The following is a 22,565-nucleotide window of genomic DNA, read 5'->3' on the forward strand; positions in this document are numbered from 1 at the left end:
CTAAAATTATAGAGGAATAAAAGGCGAATCAAATGAGGTATAGGTTGTTAAAATAATTACATTCAACTTAGCTTAAATTCGCAGTTTTTGAAAAAAATTGCAAGTGCGGAATTTCTTTTTGCCGCCACTGTATATACGGTACTTTGGGGTAATTACGCCAAATCCGGAGGTAATTGCCAACTAAAAAAAAGTGCTCTTTATATGCGTGGTTGCCAAAAGAGCACTTTTAGCAAGTTCGTGCAATTACTCCGGACTTGGCGCAATTACCCCAAAGTACGGTACATATACATATATATATATATATATATATATATATATATATATATATATATATATATATATATATATATATATATATGTAGTTGACAGAAAAAAAACGATCAAAATATATATATGTAGTTGACAGAAAAAAGAATCAACAGGGAAAGATGGGTTTCAAGAAATAGAATTGGTCAGAGTCAGACACTTTGCTCAACCGTATAGAGTCAACGTCTCTATCAACTGCGCTACGGTTCCAGATGAGCATTATCTGAAGATAGCGGTTTCAATCCTATCCAAAGCCAGCAAGAGGCTTACTTGGATGGCAGTAATTACTGAGAATGCAGTTAGGAGATTCGGAGTTCCTATTCGTCGCGGTTACCATCTGACGAAGGCCAGAGGAATAGTTGGCAGAAACATCGTGAAACAACAACCAATAAAGATGAGAATAATAGTCCGCAATAAATAAATATAAATTATACTCATCTCAATAATGAATTCCAATTAAAATAATATAAAAATCGGGCTGTCTGAAGATACCGGCTTCATGGCCTAAAATGCACCAAACATTCATGCTATTGTTTGTTTCTTTTCTCTTTAGAAAACTCAGTAATGTTCTGCAACACATTGAATAAATATATGAAGATATCAACAATTGAAGCAAAAAGATTTTACCAAAATGACTGGATTCAGCATTAAATAACCAGAATATGGTCGATATGTCGAAGAATTAAACGTCTAATACAAACGGCCTAACCAAACATCATGAATATATATTTGAACATATAAAACATCTTGAAGCCTAAAATAACTTTTTAATTACTTGATCCCCATTAAATAAGTCTGAAAATGGATTGATAAGCTGTAAAACAAAGCAGTAAAGTAACCAACTTATATTCTACCCGTGGATCATCCATTCACGACGCTATAATCGAAGTCAAAATATATGCCCACCACTGTTGAGGCAGAGGGTGGTCAATAATATTTCTTTAGAAATTTATTGCTTTGTTATATGGTAAAATATGTTTAATGCTTAACATGAAACCAAATGTAAACGTTTCCACCCGATAAACTGCGGCTTAAAAAAAAAAGAACCAACTGATCCTGATGAAATTGCTCGCATAGTTTAAGTTAAAGAGGAGACGACAAACGACGCCAAAAGGCCATTTCAAGTGTAAAGTTTTATTTTATGACTTTAAAAATAACACAGTTGTATGTGTGTGCGTTCAGCATGAATGTGAGCAATCACGCTGAACACAGAAAACACACACACACACACACACACACACACACACACACACACACACACACGCACACACACACACCCACACACACATATATATATATATATATTCGTAGTCATCGACATACATTCCTGTTTCGTTGTATCACAACACATCAGTGCCGCTAGACAAGCACCTCTGCCAAGCCAAGGATCGAATTTGGAACCGTCGTATTGACTGTCAGCAGTTCTACCCCTCGACTACGGAAGCGATGCCCGCAACTAATCTGTCCGAACGTTTATTTAAATAAACATCCGTCCGCTACTTGTAAAGTGCTCAAACGCTTGTTTGTAAACAAACCGCGAGCTTCGCATTTTTCAGCCACATTTAGTAGCGAGTGAGATTATTTACGACAGTGCTCAACCCAAAGAGAAGGGCTTTTAAAAATATATTTGTAGTCATCGACATACAGTCCTGTTTCGTTGTATCACAACTCATCAGTGCCGCTAGACTAGCACCTCTCCCAAGCCGAGGATCGAACCTAGAACCGTCGTGTTGACAGTCGGCAGTTCTATTGTATATATATATATATATATATATATATATATATATATATATATATATATATATATATATATATATATATATATATACAATTATCCCTATAATTATTTTTAATACCTACGGACACTAGTGTTACATCGGGAATAATCAGTGCAGGGCGTTACGATTACAGCTGGTCAGGATATTCGAACCAACTCACAAAGCCATTCTGACTTAATTAGCAAGAAAGAAACCACACGGCCAAAGTTAACCGGGAGAAATACAGTTGAAATTAACATTTTATATCGATGTCTAAATGGCCAGAGTAATATCATGAATCATTATAAAATCATGATCATCCCATGCGAGGTCAGGCGTCTGACTTTAATTTTAACTTAAATTGCTTAACAATAAAACCCAAGTGTTATATATATATATATATATATATATATATATCTATATATATATATATATATATATATATATATGTGTGTGTGTGTGTGTGTGTGTGTGTGTGTGTGTGTGTGTTCTTTCAACGTCAGGTGTTTTTAACTCAAATACTTGCAAATTGTTTCAATAGACAAACTTAAAAACCTGTCCATCTCTTTAGATAAATCGAGCTAAAAAGATTTTTAGGTCGATTTTTTTAGAAGTGATTGGCAGGTTTGCAATATTTTGAGTAAACAAAAAACCCGGAGGTTGAAAGAATAAATACGTATTTAGCTCTACTCACGTATTGACAATTTTTCCTCTGTTTTTTTTTTTTACAAAATATACCTCCTAATATATATATATATATATATATATATATATATATATATATATATATATATATATTACTAGCCAAAGTACCCCGCGTTGACTGGGTTCAAAAGCAGCCTACAGAAAATGGACTCTGATTTATGTAATATGATAGGTTATGAAAAGGAAGGGTTGTAAATTTGGGTTGAATTTGGGGCATCAAAACCAAAGCAAAATATGATGAAAGTAAAAATAAAATAGATAAACCCAATAATTTATTTTACCATACCTGTTCACACTGAAATACTTATCACAATATTCTGTGGATCTATATTAAAAAACCTTGTTAAACTTTGTGACATATTTCTATTCTATGTTTGTGCGAACAAACACCCCATAATTTTGTTATACCATATTTCTTCAAACTGAAACATAATTATCAAAGTATACTTACGCAGATGGATATGAAAAGTCCTTATTAAAGTTTGTGCCTATTTCCATTCTATGGAGGCCAGGCGCGAACGCGGACCCCAAAATTTTATTATACCATCCCTATTTAAGTTAAAAATTACTTATCAAATTATTCTTATGTACATCTATATCAAAAACACCTGTAAACGTTTTTTTTAATTTTTAATTGTTTTATTTCCATACTTTGTAGACCAGGCGCGAATGCAGACCCCACAATTTTAATGAACCACCGTTCTGTCAGATCAAACATACCCATTCCTGTGTCTCGATACATCTTCTATTATTATATGTAATCAGTTTTTTAAAAATAGTCAACCATATAGGAGCCTATTCGTGACCAGTATACGCACACAGACATTCAGCTTTATATTATAGAAGATATATATATATATATATATATATATATATATATATATATATACACTTGTGCCCGATATTATTCATACCCCCTCTTGAAAATTGAGTTTATTAGGTGTAACTTTGTAAGAATTTATTGTTTACGTCCATATTGATACATATTCTTAATAAACCTCTTCTGATCATTTTCGTCATTTTAAAATCTCGAGATTCTTGTAATAAAAGAAATATACAGCTATTTATAAAATCTGCAATGTTCAAAAATAATCATACCCCCTTATTTTTTCAGTATTAATCGAGTTTCTGACTGTTTGTTTCCTGTTTGATTCTAATTTTGAATGCTTTTATACAACCTTTGATTAATTTCATTTCGTTTTTTGCATTTTTCAGAAATTAAAATGATATCAACTGAAAACCAAAAAAAGAATAAAAATTATTAGAATGGGGAAGAAAAAAGAGCTTAGTAATGATCTTAGGACTAAAATTGTGAATTCACATAAGGATGGTTTAGGTTACAAGTGAATTTCCAAGAAATTTGAGGTCCCTACAGCAACAGTACAGAGCATCATCAAAAAATTCCAGAGCCACCACACAACAAACAACTTGATTGGTAGAGGAAGGAAAAGGAAACTGTCTGCTAGAGCCACCAGGAATATTGTAAGAAGTGTTAATGCAAATCCAACCACCACTACTAAGGACATTTTAGAAAATCTGGAGTCTTCTGGCATAAAAATATCAAGGCAAACATTGCAAAGGACTCTGCATGAAAATGGTCTGAAAGGAAGAAGACCAAGAAGGACTCCATTGCACACCGGAAAACGCCTTGCAGCACGTCTAAAGTTTGCTAGGACCCATGTGAATTCTCCAGAGTCCGTTTTCTCAAGTGGACTTTTTTGTGGACTGACGAAAAAGAATTGAATTGTTTGGCCATATGGATGCTTCTTACGTTTGGAGGAAGAAAGGAGAAGCTTACAACCCAAAGAACACCATACCCACGGTGAAACATGGTGGTGGTAGCCTAATGTTTTGGGGCTCCTTTTCGGCTAGTGGTCCAGGTAGTTTGGTCAAGATAGATGGAACCATGAAGAAGGAGCAATATTTGGAGATACTCCAGAAAAACATTAGACAGGATGCGGAGAAGCTCCATTTAGGACCAAACTGGGTCCTCTAACAGGATAATGATCCAAAACATACTGCCAAAATAGTCAAGAAATGGTTTGAGGATAATCACATTAATGTTTTGGAATGGCCTAGCCAGAGTCCTGACCTGACCCCTATCGAAAACCTCTGGCACATATTGAAAACTGAGGTTAAAAAGTGGAAACCTAGAAATTTGAGGGATTAAGAGAACTACTGCATTGAAGAATGGTCAAAAATCAGTGCTGATGATTGTAAAAACCTTGTTGATAAATATCCAAAACGGTTACAGGCAGTTATTAAGAATAAAGGGCATGCTATTGACTATTAGTAAGAGAGGTATGAATAATTTTGAACTAGCGCCATTATTGTTTTTCTTAGTATAATGCTTCAAACTTGCATAATTTATTTATTTGTTGAGTTTAAATTAAATGCTTATGCTTGATTTATTGTTTGAAGTCCCTTTAATATTGTCTATCTTCTGGTTTGAGCAATATTCTTATAGAAATCTCAAAGATCCGAGGGGTATGAATAATATCGGGCACAAGTGTATATATATATATATATATTAAGTTAAACTTTTTTTTTTACTTTAAACTATTTAAAAAAAAAGCCAGTAAGGCAATTAATTTCCAGCAATCGCTGAATCAATTTTCCTTCAAGAATTCACAACAGTCCTAATGATATTAAAGAGCCCATCACTTGCTTTTTATGGATAAATTCTAGACTACAAACAGTCACTCGTTTAAATTGTATTTTTCGAAGTTTGTAAACTTTCTAAGTAACAAAAAAGTAGGCAGCTTTACTGTTTGGTCACATAAACTAAAATATATATCATTAGTAATATGTATATCTATCTGTATATGACAAGGCCGATAGCCATTAGTCGCGTGCTCTCATGTAATGAATTAATGCGTGAATGTAGGATTGACATGAAATGACCGAAAACTGGGCTGAAATGACTTAAATATATACAAAGTAAATGACTTAGAATGACTTTAAGGAGCTTAAGGATGAATTGAATGACCTTAAGAATGACTTGAATGCTTAAAAAATAACTTGAATCCTCCAAAACAACTTGAATGATCTGGAGAATGACTTGAAAGGCTTAGAGACTGACTGGTTGTAAAGTCGGTGATCATTTTACAGAAAAGTGAACCCCAACTTTATATTAAAAGTTACAAACATAAGTACAGCATGTAGTAAGAACAGATACTACACTTTGATCTTGGCCAAAAGGCCAAGAAAAGGGTATTTATTTGCTCCCCCAACGAGCAAATTAGGCACAAGGCCGATTTTTAATGTGAGGAGTGAAGGGGAAATGGGGACCAGCTCCCCGGGGAGTAGAGGAGCTGGATAGTGACAATTGGTATGAAGGGTTGCCCCTACATTGACCAAGATCTTATCTGTGGGGTCGCTCCCACATAGGGTCTTTGCTTGCAGTATCTGCCGAAACAAATACTACACTTTGATCTTGGCCCGAATGCCAAGAAAAGGGTATTTATTTGCTCCCTCACCGAGCAAATTAGGCATAAGGCCGATTTTTCATGTGATGAGTGAAGGGGAAATGGGGACCAAATCCCCGGGGAGTAGGGGAGCTGGATAGTGACAATTGGTATGAAGGGTTGCCCCTACATTGATCAAGGTCTTATATGTGAGGTTGGTATTTATTTGCTCCCCCACCGAGCAAATTAGGCACAATACCGATTTTTAATGTTAGAAGTGAAGGGGAAATGGGGACCAAATCCCCGGGAAGTAGGGGAGCTGGATAGTGGCAATTGCTATGAAGGGGTTCCCCTACATTGACCAAGGTCTTATATGTGAGGTTTCTCACACATATGGTCTTTGCTTGATGTATCTACCGGAACAGATACTACACTTTGAGGTATTTATTTGCTCCCCCACTGAGCAAATTAGGCACAAGGCCGATTTTTAAAGTGAGGAGTGAAGGGGAAATGGGGACAAACTCCCCGGGGAGTAGGGAGCTGGATAGTGACAATTGGCATGAAGGGTTGCCCCTACATTGACCAAGGTCTGATATGTGGGGTTACCCCACCATATGGTCTTTGCTGCAGTATCTGCCGGAACAGATGGAATTTATTTGCTCCCCCACCGAGCAAATTAGGCACAAGGCCAATTTTTAATGTGAGGAGTGAAGGGGAGGGGAAGGGAAAAGGGGGACCAGCTCCCGAGAGGTGGGAAATGGTAACTGGTTAAAGGTCAGGTATGTGGGGTTGCCCCCACATCTGGTCTTTGCTAGCAGTATCTGCCGGAACAGATGGTATTTATTTGCTCCCCCACCGAGCAAATTAGGCACAAGGCCGATTTTTAATGTGAGGACTGAAGGGGAAATGGGGAACAACTCCCCGGGGAGTAGGGGAGCTGGATAGTGACAATTGGTATGAAGGGTTACCCCTACATTGACCAAGGTCTTATATGTGGGGTCGCCCCCACATATGGTCTTTGCTTGCAGTATCTGCCGGAAAAGATACTACACTTTGATCCTGGCCCGAAGGCAAAGAAAAGCTTAAAAAGTTAAGAACAGCATCTATTAACAACAGACCTTTGATCTTAACCAAAAAGGCCAAGCACAAAAGTGTTACGGACAGACCGACCGACCGACCGACAGACCGATCGACGGAATGACTTATAGAGTCGCTTGCACGCGACTAAAAATGTAATATATATCTATCTATAAAAAAACATAATATATAGTAATATATATCTATCTGTATACAAAAATGTAATATATATCTATCTATCTATGCAAAGCATAATATATAGTTATATATATCTGTCTGTATACAAAAATGTAATATATATCTATCTATGCTAAATATAATATATAGTAGTATATATCTATCTGCATACAAAAATGTAATATATATTTCTATTTATATAAAATTAAATATATATTCATATATATATATATATATCTGTAAGGAAAAAGGTAATATATTTATATATATATATAATAATATTTATTTATAATATATGTATATAATTTAAAAGTGTTTAAAGTACATCGAAAAAGTACACACAAAAATGATTATATACACTATTATTCGCACCACAGTGATAAAATAAAAACAGGTATGATCATCGGTTTTTTCTTACGTGCCCTTAGAATCTGCAGCCCTCAATATCTCGAAAATGAAATCACACATATCACCGAATCACTAAAACTTTTACAATACCCAACTCACCTTATCTCTAAAACAAAGAAAAAACCATCAAAATATACTCGAACATAGACAAACAAAAACAGAACACACCAGATACACCACTACTAAATAGACATCTTCTTATACCTACCCACACTAACAACGACACAATTTGCAATACTCGTAATAATCTAGGCATACAAACAGTACAAACCACTTCCTTAACTATAAAGCGAACTTTAAAAACTAGCAAGCATTCCGCTGAAATCTCCACATCTAAAGCCGGTATTTACTCCATCCCATGTAATGACTGCAAAAAATCATACAAAGGTGAGACACAGCGAAATTTGGAAATCAGACTAAGCGAACATAAAAGGGACATAAGAAATGCCAATCCCTTAAATGCACTCTTTTCCCACTGTGTCGAACATGGCCACTCTTTCGGCTTTGGACGTGCAAAAATCTTAAAATCCATCCCAGATAGAGCAAAACGGAGACTTATTGAATCTGCTTTAATTTCAAACATTAGCACCATCAAACAAAGAAAAGGATTTTATAATGTAGCCCCAATCATAGGTAATATAATAATAAATGAACAAAACATTAACTTAGATCCTGGTTGATGATGATGATAAAAAAAAAAAAATGCATATATGTATATAACCCGACCCCCCTCCACACACTTGATATAAATTCTCTTTCCATCATGAAATTTTTTTCTCTCCAGAACAGAAAGAGAACTAAACTTCTCCTCTTTTGCATGTGATATGACCGTCTTCCTGTACATCCTCGCCTTGAAATCCTGATGATTTCCCTTGAAATGGGGACGAAACGTTGATTTAATTTTGTTTTTACTCTTTTAGGTTTTTCTTTTTTATTCACATAACGTCTAAAGCATCGTTTATATTTTGCTTTATTTTATTCATATATATATATATATATATATATATATATATATGCAAAATTAATATATAGTAATATATATCTATTTGTATACAAACTGTAATATAAATATCTATCTATACAAAATTTAATATATAGTAATATATATCTGTCTGTATACAAAAATGATATATATCTCTATCTATGCAAAATATACTATATTGTAATATGTATCTATCTGTATACAAAAATGTTATATATATATATATCTATACAAAATATAATATATAGTAATATATATCCATCTGTATTCAAAAATGTAATGCATATCTATCTGTATACAAAAATGTAATATATATATATATATATATATATATATATATATACACACGAATATAATATATAGTAATATATGTCTATCTGAATACAAAAATGTAGTGTATATCTATCTATACAAAATATAATATATAGTAATATATATCTATCTGTATACAAAAATGTAATGTATATCTATCTGCATCCAAAAATTTAATATATATATATATATATATATATATATATATATATGTCTATGTATACAAAATATACTACATAGTAATATATATTTATCTGTATACAAAAATGATAAGAAAACAACAGAGGAAGAAAAGAAACGACAGATATCTCGGTTTAATTCGGATCCTATTTGAATGGAGGCAAATAACCTTAAGAAATATAGCGTTCCAAAAGCAATGTCTCATTACAGAGTACATTATTATGAAGGCTGGAAGTATGCATTCATGACATGAGAGTTTCATCACTCTGTTGCAGATAAAGGGTTATTGGATTCTAAGAAATCAAACCCTGTACAGGGCGTGAATCAAAAGCACTCGCTTAGCAAAACAAATATCAATAATTTCCCCCAGACTTTTTATCTGTGCCTAAACCTATATGCAGATTCCATGAACAAAGCTTCTTCCTTAGAACTGCACGCCTGTGGAACTCTCTTCCGATTGCCTGCTTCCCAGCTGAATACAATCTGATTGTCTTCAAGTCCAACATAAACACGTTCTTGATGAACCGTCTCCACCAAGTAATCCAATTTACCAAATTTCCACTATTTATGTTTACTACGCTATAACCACGTTGACTAGTGTATACCCATTAACCTTTATCCTCGAGTGGACTCCGGGCCTTGATAAGTGGTGATTCCTGAGTAAAAAAAAATAGTTGCTTTGTTGAGTTCCTGACAAAAGCGCATTGAGTATGGCGATTACAATGTAGAAAAACACAAACTCTGAGTCACAAAATGTAACTCGATTAATGGTATTACTTCCGTCTTCGTAACTCTTCAACGTTTTGATTAAACCAAAAACAAACTAGGAGGTATTACTATTGGTGCGATCCTCGTATGAGAATTCGCTTCGGACGTCCATGCACAGCCATTGTTCATCGCTGGCAAAAGTGCATTGAGAGTCGTACTATAACTATGTAGAAAAATAAATTCTAAAGCAGAAAAGGTACTTCGTTTTAATTGTACCAATCTCGTTTTCGAAGCTTTCCAACTTTTTATGTTAATAAAATAGGTGGACAAGACTATATATATACATATATATTGCCAGTATGTCAATTAATTTCCTGCAATCGCTGAATCAATTTATCTTCACGAATTCACTATAATTCTAATGTTATTGCATGGATCATCAGCTCTTTGCCGCAAGACACTGTTTTGGGAAATTAATCTAAACATAAATTAAAGAATGCCTTTTGCATCTTATTGCTTGCAGAAGATTCGTTAAAGGCCGCCTGCTATTTCATTTTTAGTTGGCGTTAAAACCATCTTCTATGATATAAATCTCATGTGTCTGTTTAAATGTATGTATATATGTATGCATGTATATCTCGCAAGAACTTTCTACGGATTTTCACGAGATCGGTATCGTTTTGAAGGTCGACTTTTCCAACGACAAATATCGAAAAATTGATTGAAAACATTATTTCTTCACCCTCAACTGGCCACTTTTCTACAGGGAGGTGTCGCTTTTTTCGTCGATATTTTCGAAAGCCATCCCCTCTTTTCGATTGACTTAATTCAAACATTCGTCACTTCTGGTTTGGCGATGGACGCAACAGCAAATACGTCACGTTCTGTTCCTCCTTGGCGATACGTGTACGAACCTGCCTGTCTACTGCCACATTTTTTGCTCAACACACACTTTCAAACACCCGGGCAACGCCGGGCACCCAAACTAGTCTCTAATGTAGGCTCTCTTCCAAAAATTCCACACCTGGAACCGTTTATACCTGTTCCGCAATTCAACAATATTAGCGCATATAAACTTTCGTCTATTATTTACTTGTTCGCCAAAGTTGATTCAGGAATATCCAACAGTTTTTGTTTATTGTCCTTGTTATTTTAATGATAATCATACCTAGATACACCATGCAAGATTTTCAATAAGTCTGACCGACTATATACTTGTCATTACTTTTATTTTGTCTTCGATGGCCAATTTTAATTGAGAATCAGATTGTGATTTTATGGACATTGCACCGCAGATAAAGATTGGGGTTATAATCCGGTGAATGTGAAACACATTTAGAATCCCACTGCTTACTGGTGAAACGATCACGAAAAGTTATAACGATTGAATATCGATAAAAGTGTTGTGTGATCGAAACTTACCAGCATCATGGACTCTTCCAATACTACATTACGATGTAAGATAACCCTGTCAGGGAGCAGTATCGTTAGCCCGTAGAATCAGCCAGGAGTACTACTAGTACGCATCGAGTACAAATACCCATAATGGACATCATCGAATATAAACTCAGCTAACCATTTATCCTATCCTTATAACATTTTGATTAATATATCTTCTTACACATAATCTGTGTTACGTGTTTCCCTTCTTTGGTCTCAACCATGGGTTTTTACTTTTTATATTTTTATACAAGCGAACCACCACTTATCAAGTCCCATAGGCAACTCGAGAATAAGTGTTAAAAAGTGTACAATGGTGAAAAGGACGCTAAAATAATCGTTAGAAGTGTAAATTAGGTAAATTGAATTACTGAAGGGGGACTGCTCATTAAGAACTTGTATACATTGGACTTGAAGACGACCATATTGTAGTCAGCTGGAAAGCAGGTAAACGGAAGGGAGTTCCACAGGTGTGCGGTTCTAAGAAAGAAAATTTGTTCATGGAATCTACGTTTAGGTGTAGGCACAGATAAAGAGTGGGGGAAATTATTGATAGTGTTTACAGCCAAACGAGTGTAACTCGTGAATGTTTGGCGAGGGGGGACCATGGATTAGAGCTTAGACGAGCACTTGCAATGGAAATAGGTTTAGACACAGATAAAGTGTGGGGGGAAATTATGGATAGCGTTTTCAGCCAGACGAGTATTTCTCGTAAATAGGCGAGGGGGGGATTGGAGCTCAGGCGAGCACTTGCCATGAAAATAACGATAAAACAGAGACAGGCTCGCAACGTCTCTTCTGTGAGTTAGAGGGAAGAGAAAAGGGCATCACCCACTAGGCTACGAAGTCTATTCTGAACTCTGTCAAGGCAGGATAAGTATTCCTAGCAGCTCCTGCCCAGATGTGACAGCAATACTCCATCCTTGGACGTATCTGGCTCTTATATAGGTAGAAAATTGCATCAGCAGTAGATATATACTGGATCGATCGAAGGATGCCACCATTTTTCCAGCGACCTTAGCAAAGGATGTTATGTACGTGTTCCATTTTAGATCAGGAGTAAAGGTCAAACCCAGAAGCTTGTCAAAACATGGAGCCATTCATTTCAATTAATGCCAGATGGTGATCAGAAAGTTTATGATGTAAAGATAGAAGCTTGGTTTTAGATGCATTAAAAGTAACCAGTCACATTTTTACCATTGTACCACCTGCTCAAGATCAGAGAAGAGAGAATTCGAGAAATCTTGGTCGTTTACGGGTTCACATCAAAAAGACTTTTGGATATTTATGGCTGTAAATTGATTAAGAAGTCAGACGTAGACAGAAGTTCATCTGTAGCAAAGATTTTTGGATTGCAGATATGATTGTAAATTAATTGTTTAATCTCTGGGTGGTATGGTTTTCTGATCAGCCTGTAAATGAACACTTAAGTTGCAATACGATTTGAATTGAAGTTCGAAGTTTGTATTGGTATCAATTACGTCACAGGAGCTCGTTTAAAATACCCAACAGTATAAATTGCTGATCATATATCAAGCAGGAAGATAAGCCGAGTCGAAAAATAAACCGTAAACATTTACGGTAATATTACCGTTGATATCAAGGAGTTGTGTTTTTTGAATAACCGATATGATACAGAGAAATAGAGGTCAAACTTGTGTCGTATTTCTTTCTTGTCTTTTCTGATCTATCGAATTGCTTCTCTCTGGCTTTGTTTAGAAGTTGAGCCGAAGACCTGAGTCGGAAAACAATTGAGCTATTGAGTTCAAATCCGATTTGTCAATTGAATCGTTTGTTCTCTTTACTTGAAATTGGATGCAATGAAATGATGGGACAAAAACAAAACACGGGTCAGCGTTTGTTTTTCTTTATTTATTCTTTAAAGATCAAAGTCAGAAACTGGGACGTGGTAAGAGTTTATAGGTTATATCAGTGACACCAATTTTAAGGCTTCGATAATGTTTAAAAACAGAAACAAGACCCCATGATTTAAAATAATTAATATAATAAAAAAATGATTTAAATAGTAAATCATTTTTTCTTACTTTCAAGTTACAAAGTTGGACATTGTTTTCACTTGGTAGTCACTATTTATCAGGCCCGAATGCCACTCGAGGATAAGGGTTAATGAATATAAGATGGCTGTGTAAAAATCACTAATTGTGTAAATTATATCGAACTTGATTATTTATAATGACGACTAAACAGAAACTTGTTTACATTGAATTTGAAACAACCATGTTGTATTCAACCGAGAAGCAAGCAAGCAGAACTGTGTTCCATGGGCGGGCAGTTCTGGGAAATAAGCTTTTGGAAACTGCGTTTAGATTTAGGCACAGATGGAGAGTGGGGAAAATCATATATAGTGGTTGTAGCTAGTCGATTTTTTGTGTGAAAGTCTTGCAAGGGGTACCATAGATTGGAGTTCAGTTGAGCACTTGTCATAGAAAATAACGATAGAGCAGAGACAGTCTTGCGACATCTCTTTTGTGGGAAAGAGATTGCAGAGAAGTGAAAAGGAAATCGCCTACTAGATTTCGGAATTGGTTTTGAACTCAGTCAAGGCAGAATTGAGGGCAGCGCAGCTCCTGCCCAGATGTCATAACAGTACTCCATTTTAAGGCGCACCTTGCTCATACGGATATCGGATCGCATCGACAATGAGAACGTACTTAAGTGGTAGAGTGATCGTACATCTTTTACCGTAATCTTGGCAACATATTTGATATATGTGTTCCATTTTAGATCAGCTGTGACTGCCATTCGCAGAGGCTTGTCAAGACGTGGAGATTCCACAAGACGAGAGGCATTCATTTCAATTGAGGCGTCGTGCGGGATGAGAATGGTTATGATGAAAGGAGAGACGTTTGGTTTTCGACGCAGTAAAATTAATTAACCACCTTTTTCCCCATTGCACCACGTTCTCAACATCAGAAGAGAGAGAGAGAGAGAGAGAGAGAGAGAGAGAGAGAGAGAGAGAGAGAATAAGAAGAATCATGGTCATTGCTGACCTTTGAAGTGTTGTCATAGATTGTTGTGTCATCTGCATTAAAAATATTGACATGGAAGTGGTGCATATACATACTAGTATGGGTGCCCGATGTTGCCCGGGAGTTTGGAGGTGTGTGTTGAGCAAAAAAACAAAAAGTGGTAGTAGGAAGGCAGGCTCGAATCTGTACCGCAAAGGATGAAAAGAACGGAGAAAAACGTGACGCTTTTGCTGTTACGACCTCCGCCAAACTGAAAGTGACGTATGTTTAGATTAGGGCTAGACAATCGAAAAGAGGGGGTGACTTTCGAAAATATCGGTAAAAAAAGCGACCCCTCCCTGTAGAAAAGTTCCCAGTTGAGGGTGAAGAAATTAATGTTTTTAGCCAATTTTTTCAATTTTTCGGTATTTGTCGTCTGAAGAGTCGAGCTTCAAAACGATACTAATCCTGTGAAAATTCGTCGCCTCTGACGAAGGTTTTAGGCAGACATGCAAACAAACATACATACATTTATATATTGGTAACGAAAAATTTTCGATCCAAACCAATTAAGCAGCTTGCCCTATCTCTGAATACCATTTATGTAAAATTTCAAATGTTTAGACCAGAAATTTTCTGAGTAATTTAGTAGAGATCGCCGAGTTAAAATTTTTTAAAAATTTGACCCCTATTATGATCCCTTAACATTTATTGTTTTGTGCTCAAATCAAGTTATTAAGTTAGATCGACGTCCAAGGAACCTATATCTAAAATTTCAATTGTTTATACTCAGAATTGGCGGATAATTTTGGTAGAGTTCTCAAAGATCAAATCGTGGAACTTCGACCTCTTAACAGCCAAATTTCTGGCCAAAAGGGATTACAAAGATTTTCCCAAATCTCCATACTCTGTATATCAAATTTCGTGTCTGTCGACTGAAAATTGATAAAGTTATTGCGTAGGGAAATGTACACACACATACACATACACATACACACAGACACACATACACACCCCACACACTCCACACACCCCCACGCACATACACACACACATAGACAGGCACGTTCACTTATAAATATATAATAGCATGGGTGTCCGGCGTTGCCCGGTTATTTGGAGGTGTATGTTGAGCAAAGAAATAAATAAATAAAAATGCGGTCAATTTTTTTTAATTTGACCCCTATTATGACCCCTTAATATTTATTGTTTTGGGCTCAAATCAAGTTATTAAGTTAGAGCCATGTACAAGGAACCTATATCTAAAATTTAAAGTGTATAGACCCAAAATTGTCGGAGGGGTTTGGTAGAGTACTCAAAGGTCAAATCGTTGAACTTTGAACCCTTAATCGCCAAATTCCTGGCCGAAAACGGATCACGTCGATTTTTCCAAATCTCATTACCCTGTATATTAAATTTCGAGTCTGTAGACTAAAAATTGACTGCGTTATTGTGTAGGAAAATGTACACACACACACACACACAGAAGCCTTTACTTTTATAGATATACTAGCATGGGTGCTCGGCGTTGTCCGGGTATTTAGAGGTGTATGTTGAGCCCCCCCCCCAAAAAAGCAGTAAATTTTTTTAACTTTGACCCCTATTGTGGCTCCTTAATATTTATTGCTTGGGGCTCAAATCAAGTTATTAAGATAGATCCATGTCCAAGAAACATACATCTAAAGTTTCAAGTGTTTAGACCCAAAATTGTAGGAGGTTTTTGGTAGAGTTGTCAAAGGTCAAATCGTTGAAGTTTAACCCCTTAATCGCCAAATTTCTGTCCGAAAACGTATCATATAGATGTTCCCAAATCTCAGTACCCTTTATATATAAAATTTCGAGTCTGTAGACTTAAAATTGACAGAATTATTGCGTAGGGAAATGTACACACACAGACACACAGATACATAGACAGACACTTTCACCTATATATATTGTATTTTCTTTTTAGATAAATATTTTCTTTTTAGATAAATAGAAAAGAGGCTTGTCTTTTTTCTTTTGTTCTTGGCCTTCGGGCCGGGATCAATGTGTAGTATCTGTTCCGGCAGATACTGCAAGCAAAGACCATATGTGGGAGCAATCCCACACATAAAACCTTGGTCAATGCAGGGGCAATCTTTCATACCAATTGTCACTATCCAGCTCCCCTACTCCCCGGGGAGTTGGTCCCCATTTCCCCTTCGCTCCTCACATTAAAAATCGGCCATGTGCCTAATTTGCTCGGTGGGGGAGCAAATAAATACCTTGTCTTTTTTCAGTTGTTCTTGGCCTTCAGGCCGGGATCAAAGTGTAGTATCTGTTCCGGCAGATGCTGCACTTAAGATAATTTGTACCAGTCAATGGAGGGGAAACCCTCTATACTGGGACAATTATTATTTTTGGTAACCAGAGTGCCCCCTTTTTGGGGAGCTGGTTTTTACCTCACATTAAAAACGGCCTTGTGCCTAATTTGCTCAGTGGGGGAGCAAATAAATACCATCTGTTCTGCAGATGCTGCACATAAGTTAATTGGTTTTTGGTCAATGTAGGTGAAACCCTTCATACTGAGATAATTACTATTTTTTGGATACTGCCAGAGTTTCCCCTTTTTACCCTTGTTTTAGGGGAGCTGGTATAACCCCACAATAAAAACGACCTTGTGTCACATTTTGCTTTCGTGGAGAAGCAAATGAATACATTAAATAAATAGAAAAGAGGGGGTTTTAATATGAATATCAACACACACAAAAGAAAAACGAATTTATAGGAGTATATATATATATATATATATATATATATATATATATATATATACTTGCATGAAATCATATATATATATATGTATACTCCTATAAATTCGTTTTTCTTTTGTGTGTATTGATATTCATATTAAAAACCCCTCTTTTCTATTTATTTAATGTATTTAATATTTAATATATATATATATATATATATATTTATATATATATATATATATATATATATATATATATATATATATATATATATATATATATATATTTAACGAATTTTCCGCACTTCCCATGTTTATTAACACCTAAATCAGTGCGTTTACCAATGTCTTCTTCAAATCAATTGATTGCCTGCCCTAGTCGCTATCTACCACGGTGTACTGGGAGGGAACTTCACATCCCTCCCCGCAGTTACTAATTTCCACTATAAAATATACAATATATATATATATATATATATAATACTTGTTTATTGTTATATAAACATGTTCACATCCCGCTGCTACAAATAGCCACTTGTTTCAATCAAACAACAGATATCATCAGGCAGCGACTTGACTATTCAAAAGTTCAATGAATAAACAAGTATTATCAGCTCTTTTTATTGAGCACTATCTAACAGCCTCGTTGAATTCATTAGTCCATTACTTTTGAATATAAAAAACCCGAGTATATATATATATATATATATATATATATATATATATATATATATATATATATATATATATATATATATATATATGTACATGTGTGTGTGTGCGCGTGTGTATTTATTTATTTATTTATTTATTTAGAGAGAGAGAGAAAGAAATGTGAGAGAGAGATGGAAATACGATCCAAATACATTTTCCTTTTTTTCTATTTGATTCAAACATAATTCTATTCACAGGAAATTCGCATTTTCTAAGAAATAAAAATACAAGAAGCTTCATTCAATTGTGCTCGAGGTTATTAAAGAGCTGAGTTGACAGTTATTATAGCAAGACATTTGGGTTGTGAATTAAATTAAATATCAAATGTTATATAATATGTAGTTTTATTATGATCCTAGAGAAAGAAAGAAAGAAAGAAAGAGAGAATAAGAGAGAGACAGAGAGTAGGAGCGAGACAGCGAGAGGGAAAGAAAAAGAAAGAGAAAGGGTAAAAATAAAAGGCAGGCACTTATTACTCTAGGCATTTCACACTTGTCATCCGTGTCAGGTTAAATAAAAAGAACAAGATTAATGGGCGCAATAAAGAATAATTATCACAAAATTGACAATAAAAACTTTATATATATATATATATATATATATATATATATATATATATATATATATATATATATAATTTTCCAAGGAGAACAAAGTACCATGAAATATTTCCTTTACACCACAAAGCGAGTCAGAATTAGACGTGATGCACTCACAAAAAAAAAAAAAAAAAAAAAAAAAGAAAAAGAAGAAAAGAAGAAAATAGTTAAGTAAACGTGAAAAAAGTGTGATACTATAAACGTCATTACCATGACATGTGGATTCATCATGACAGTCAAGCAAAACTAGTAAATAAACTAGTTCGTAAAAAAGAAATACTTAAAATTCATCAGCACAAAGTTTAACGCCCAACCAAACTACAGAGTGACCGCAAAAAAAAAAAAAAAAAAAAAAAAATGCCATCCATGTTTTTTTTTGTTTTTTTGTTTTTTTACACAGTGGTCACCACTTATCAAGGCCCTGAAGCTACTCAGGGATAAGAGTTATTGCAAGTACAGTACGTTAGTGTGGAGATTTAATGAAGTGTTTACTTAAGGGGGCGGTTCATCAGGAATTTGTTTACGTTGGACTTGAAGACATCCAGGTTGTAGTCAGATGGGAAGCAGGCAGACGGAACAGAGTTCCACAGGCGTCCAGTTCAAAGAAAGAAGCCTTGTTCATGGAATCTACGTTTTGATTTAGGCAAAGATAAAGAGTGGGGAAAATTTTTGACAGTGGATTCAGCTAGACGGGGCTTTTTCGTAAATGATTGGCGATGGGGACCAGAGAACTACAGTTTAATTCTATAAATACACTTGCAAGCTTCCCGGCATTGCCCGGTCGTAAAATACGCTTAAATGTGATATTTTGTTTAATGCAGATCACGTATATATTATTATATTATATTGGACCCAATATGTAGTAATGATTATAAAAGTTTAAAAAAAAATGTTAAAAAAAAATGACTCGTGCGCCACCACCGAGAATCCAAACCAAAACGTTTAGCTTACGATATATTTTTTCTTTTAAGGTTAATTCCTGAGCTATGAAGATTTTTTTTTGCTGCAAGACTAAAAATTAAAACATGAACCAATAGCTATTACGCCACGCATGCATATTCGTTATGCCGTCGTTCGACCATCACCTGACAAAATCTATTTTTTTGAATTTTCACACTTTGCATCGATTCACCCCGGCTAAAACCAAAATATAAAGTTTCGCATGTGTTCGAATATCCTCTATATGAAGTTTCATGCTTATAGATAAAAAACCGACGGAGGAGTTTGGTAGGCAACATTTTTTAAACAAATATATATACGCATGCATGAATATATATAGGAAGTTTTTTATGTTCACTATAACCTTTCCACGCATATATTCCATAAGTATAAATCAATGAGAATATCTGCATAAATATAATTACACGTAATAGTTAACTAAAGATGATCATCCCATAAGAAAATCGAAAAAAAGATCTAGTAGGGATTTAATTAAAATTAATATTTAAAAGAATATGCAAATTAGCTAGAACATTTGCAGACGAATTCAATTTCACAACCCATATATAACAAAGTTGTATTCTCTTTTTTAATAAATACAAAAAGGGTTTCTAACGTGAATATTAATGCACAAAAAAAACTTATTTGTAGAAGTAGAGATAAGAAATCTAACTACCACTTTAGTGATTCTCAAACTTTATTCCTGGCGAAAGTGAATTTAGAATGGTGACGACGAAGTAGTAAAATATATTCTGGACCATATAAAGTCGCTTGTTTTAATGACACCTTTCCTGTTTTCGTAGCTCTTCAACTTTTGGAGTTAGAAACGTAGGAATCGTTAAATTTTAGAACGACTCTTGTGAGAGTACGCGCACTCCAGACGCATATTCACATCTACCGTTCGTCGCTAGCCAAAGTGCATTGATAATGACTATGTTGCAAAATACATTCTGGAATACAAAACGTTGCTCCCTTTAATTGTATCGTCATTGTCTTCGTAACTTTTCGACGTTTTAGTAAACAGAATAATAGCTCGAAAGTAGGTCCGTGCTCACATCGACAGAAACGTTGCGAGAAAATCATTTGAGATGAGAAAAGTAGTCCAACGAATCTAAATAATACAAATTTTCGATCCTCATCTAAAAAGTTTCGAAGCATACGTTGGAAATTTTTATAGAAACTAGAAGGCCACCGGGCGTTGCCCGATCATAAAATACACATAAATATTATATTTTAATCCATGCAAATTTTTTATTTATTTTAGAGCCTATTCTCTATTGATTATTATCTAATATATAGCAATGGTTTCAAAGTTATAAAAAATATGACGGATACCATCTGCTAGAATCGAAACCAGAACTCTTAGATCGTTTGCCTAAGTTGTTATTTTTTCTCTCCAGCGTTGTTATCACCAAGGAGATTGATACAAAATGTAAAAAACAAAGCGAATTTGAATATTTAATTTTGCGCATGCGCAAGAAGTTCACAGCAGTAAAGCTTTGTTCGACTTGCTCTGCTAATGTCAACTGTGTTGTTTTAAATTATTTCCGGCTAAAAACTAGATTAAATGTGTGCTACTCGTTCAAATACCCTATATACCAATTTTCAACTAAGTAGACGAAATATACAGAGAGGAGTTTAGGAGAGAATTTTCGAACACGTCGTCAAAACCACTTATATATATATATATATATATATATATATATATATATATATATATATATATATATATATATATATATATTATTGGCTGGTTTCTTGTTTTAAGGCGTTGGAAAATAGAAAACGAAAATAGAACACGCATGGAGAAATATATTTTGAAACCATCCAACACAAAGAATAAACAATTAAAAAAAATCCACCCCGCCTTGTTCGGTCGTAAAATACGCTTAAATATGATATTTGGATTAATGCAGCTTTCGTGTTTATTATTATATTAGACCCAAAATATAGTAATGATTTAAAAAGTTAAAATATGATCTGTGCGCCACCACTGAGAATCGAAACCTAAAAGTTTAGCTTACGATTTACGTTTTCCTTTGACGTTAACGCCTGACTGATGAATGCAGGTTTGCTGCAAAGCGAAAAATTAAAACATGAACAATTAGGAATGCATATTCCTAATGTTGTAGTTTGGCCTTTCACCTGGGAAATTTCATTTTCTTTTTAATTTTCACACTTTTGCCCTGATTTTCCCCGGATAAATCTCAAATATAAAGTTTAGCATGGGTCCGAATACCCAATATAGGAAGTTTCATGTCTGAAGACCAAAAACTGACCGAGGAGTTTGGTACACAACATTTTTTAAACAAATATATATGCGCATACACAAGTATATATAAAAAGGGTATGTGTTTGTTATAACTGTTTTATACAAATATTAGGCAAGTATAAATCATGTAGGATATCTGCACGAATATAATTGCACGTAATAGTTAAATAAAGATGATCATCATATAAGCCCCCCCCCCAAAAAAAAACTAATAGGAAATTTATTAAAATGAATGTTTAAAAGAATATGCAAATTAGCTAGACCTTTTGCTAGTAAATACAATTCAACGACCCATATATATTGCAAAGTTGTATTTTTAGATAAATAGAAAAAAGAGTTTTGAATATGAATATCAATACACAAAAAAACTTGTAAGAGTATAGATATATAAATACACAGCTATATACAGCTATATATAAATATATTTTCAATGCGCTAGAATATTTTTTATTTTCAATTCTGCATTGTTATCCAGAATGTAGAAACTATGCATAAATAGAATTCAGCGTAATAGTTTAATGAAAGCAATAATCAAATAAGAAACAGTAAAAATGAATAAGCAATTAATGAAAACTTGTTTTTCAATGTAATATGCAAAATAGTTAACTTTCCTGTAGTCGCTTGCATATCCATGACTGAGTATAATTTGAAGTTCGTTTTAATAATGTTTAAATAGAAAAGAGTAGGCTTTTAATATCAATGCCAACGCGAGAAAATTTAACTTTAAACGTATATAGAAGAGGAAGATAGTCCAAATAATCGACAGGGTCGCGTTGACATAAACCGGTTGCTACTTTAGTGTCAATGGCCTCATTTCGCTCGCGTTTTGTTCATTTTATGGATCCAACAATTATTACAAGAATAGAATTATTTATTTTGTTAAAGCACCTAAAAGCA

General features: G+C 34.5%; 1 pseudogene; it reads right to left on the bottom strand.

Moving 5' to 3' along the window:
* Positions 1 to 5,852: 5,852 nt before the first annotated feature.
* On the bottom strand, positions 5,853 to 5,983 carry LOC145248439 (U2 spliceosomal RNA; annotated as a pseudogene).
* Positions 5,984 to 22,565: the final 16,582 nt, after the last annotated feature.

Source organism: Euprymna scolopes, chromosome 26 (assembly GCF_053919585.1).
Source record: "Euprymna scolopes isolate OS-2025 chromosome 26, ASM5391958v1, whole genome shotgun sequence".
Lineage (NCBI taxonomy): Eukaryota > Metazoa > Mollusca > Cephalopoda > Sepiida > Sepiolidae > Euprymna > Euprymna scolopes.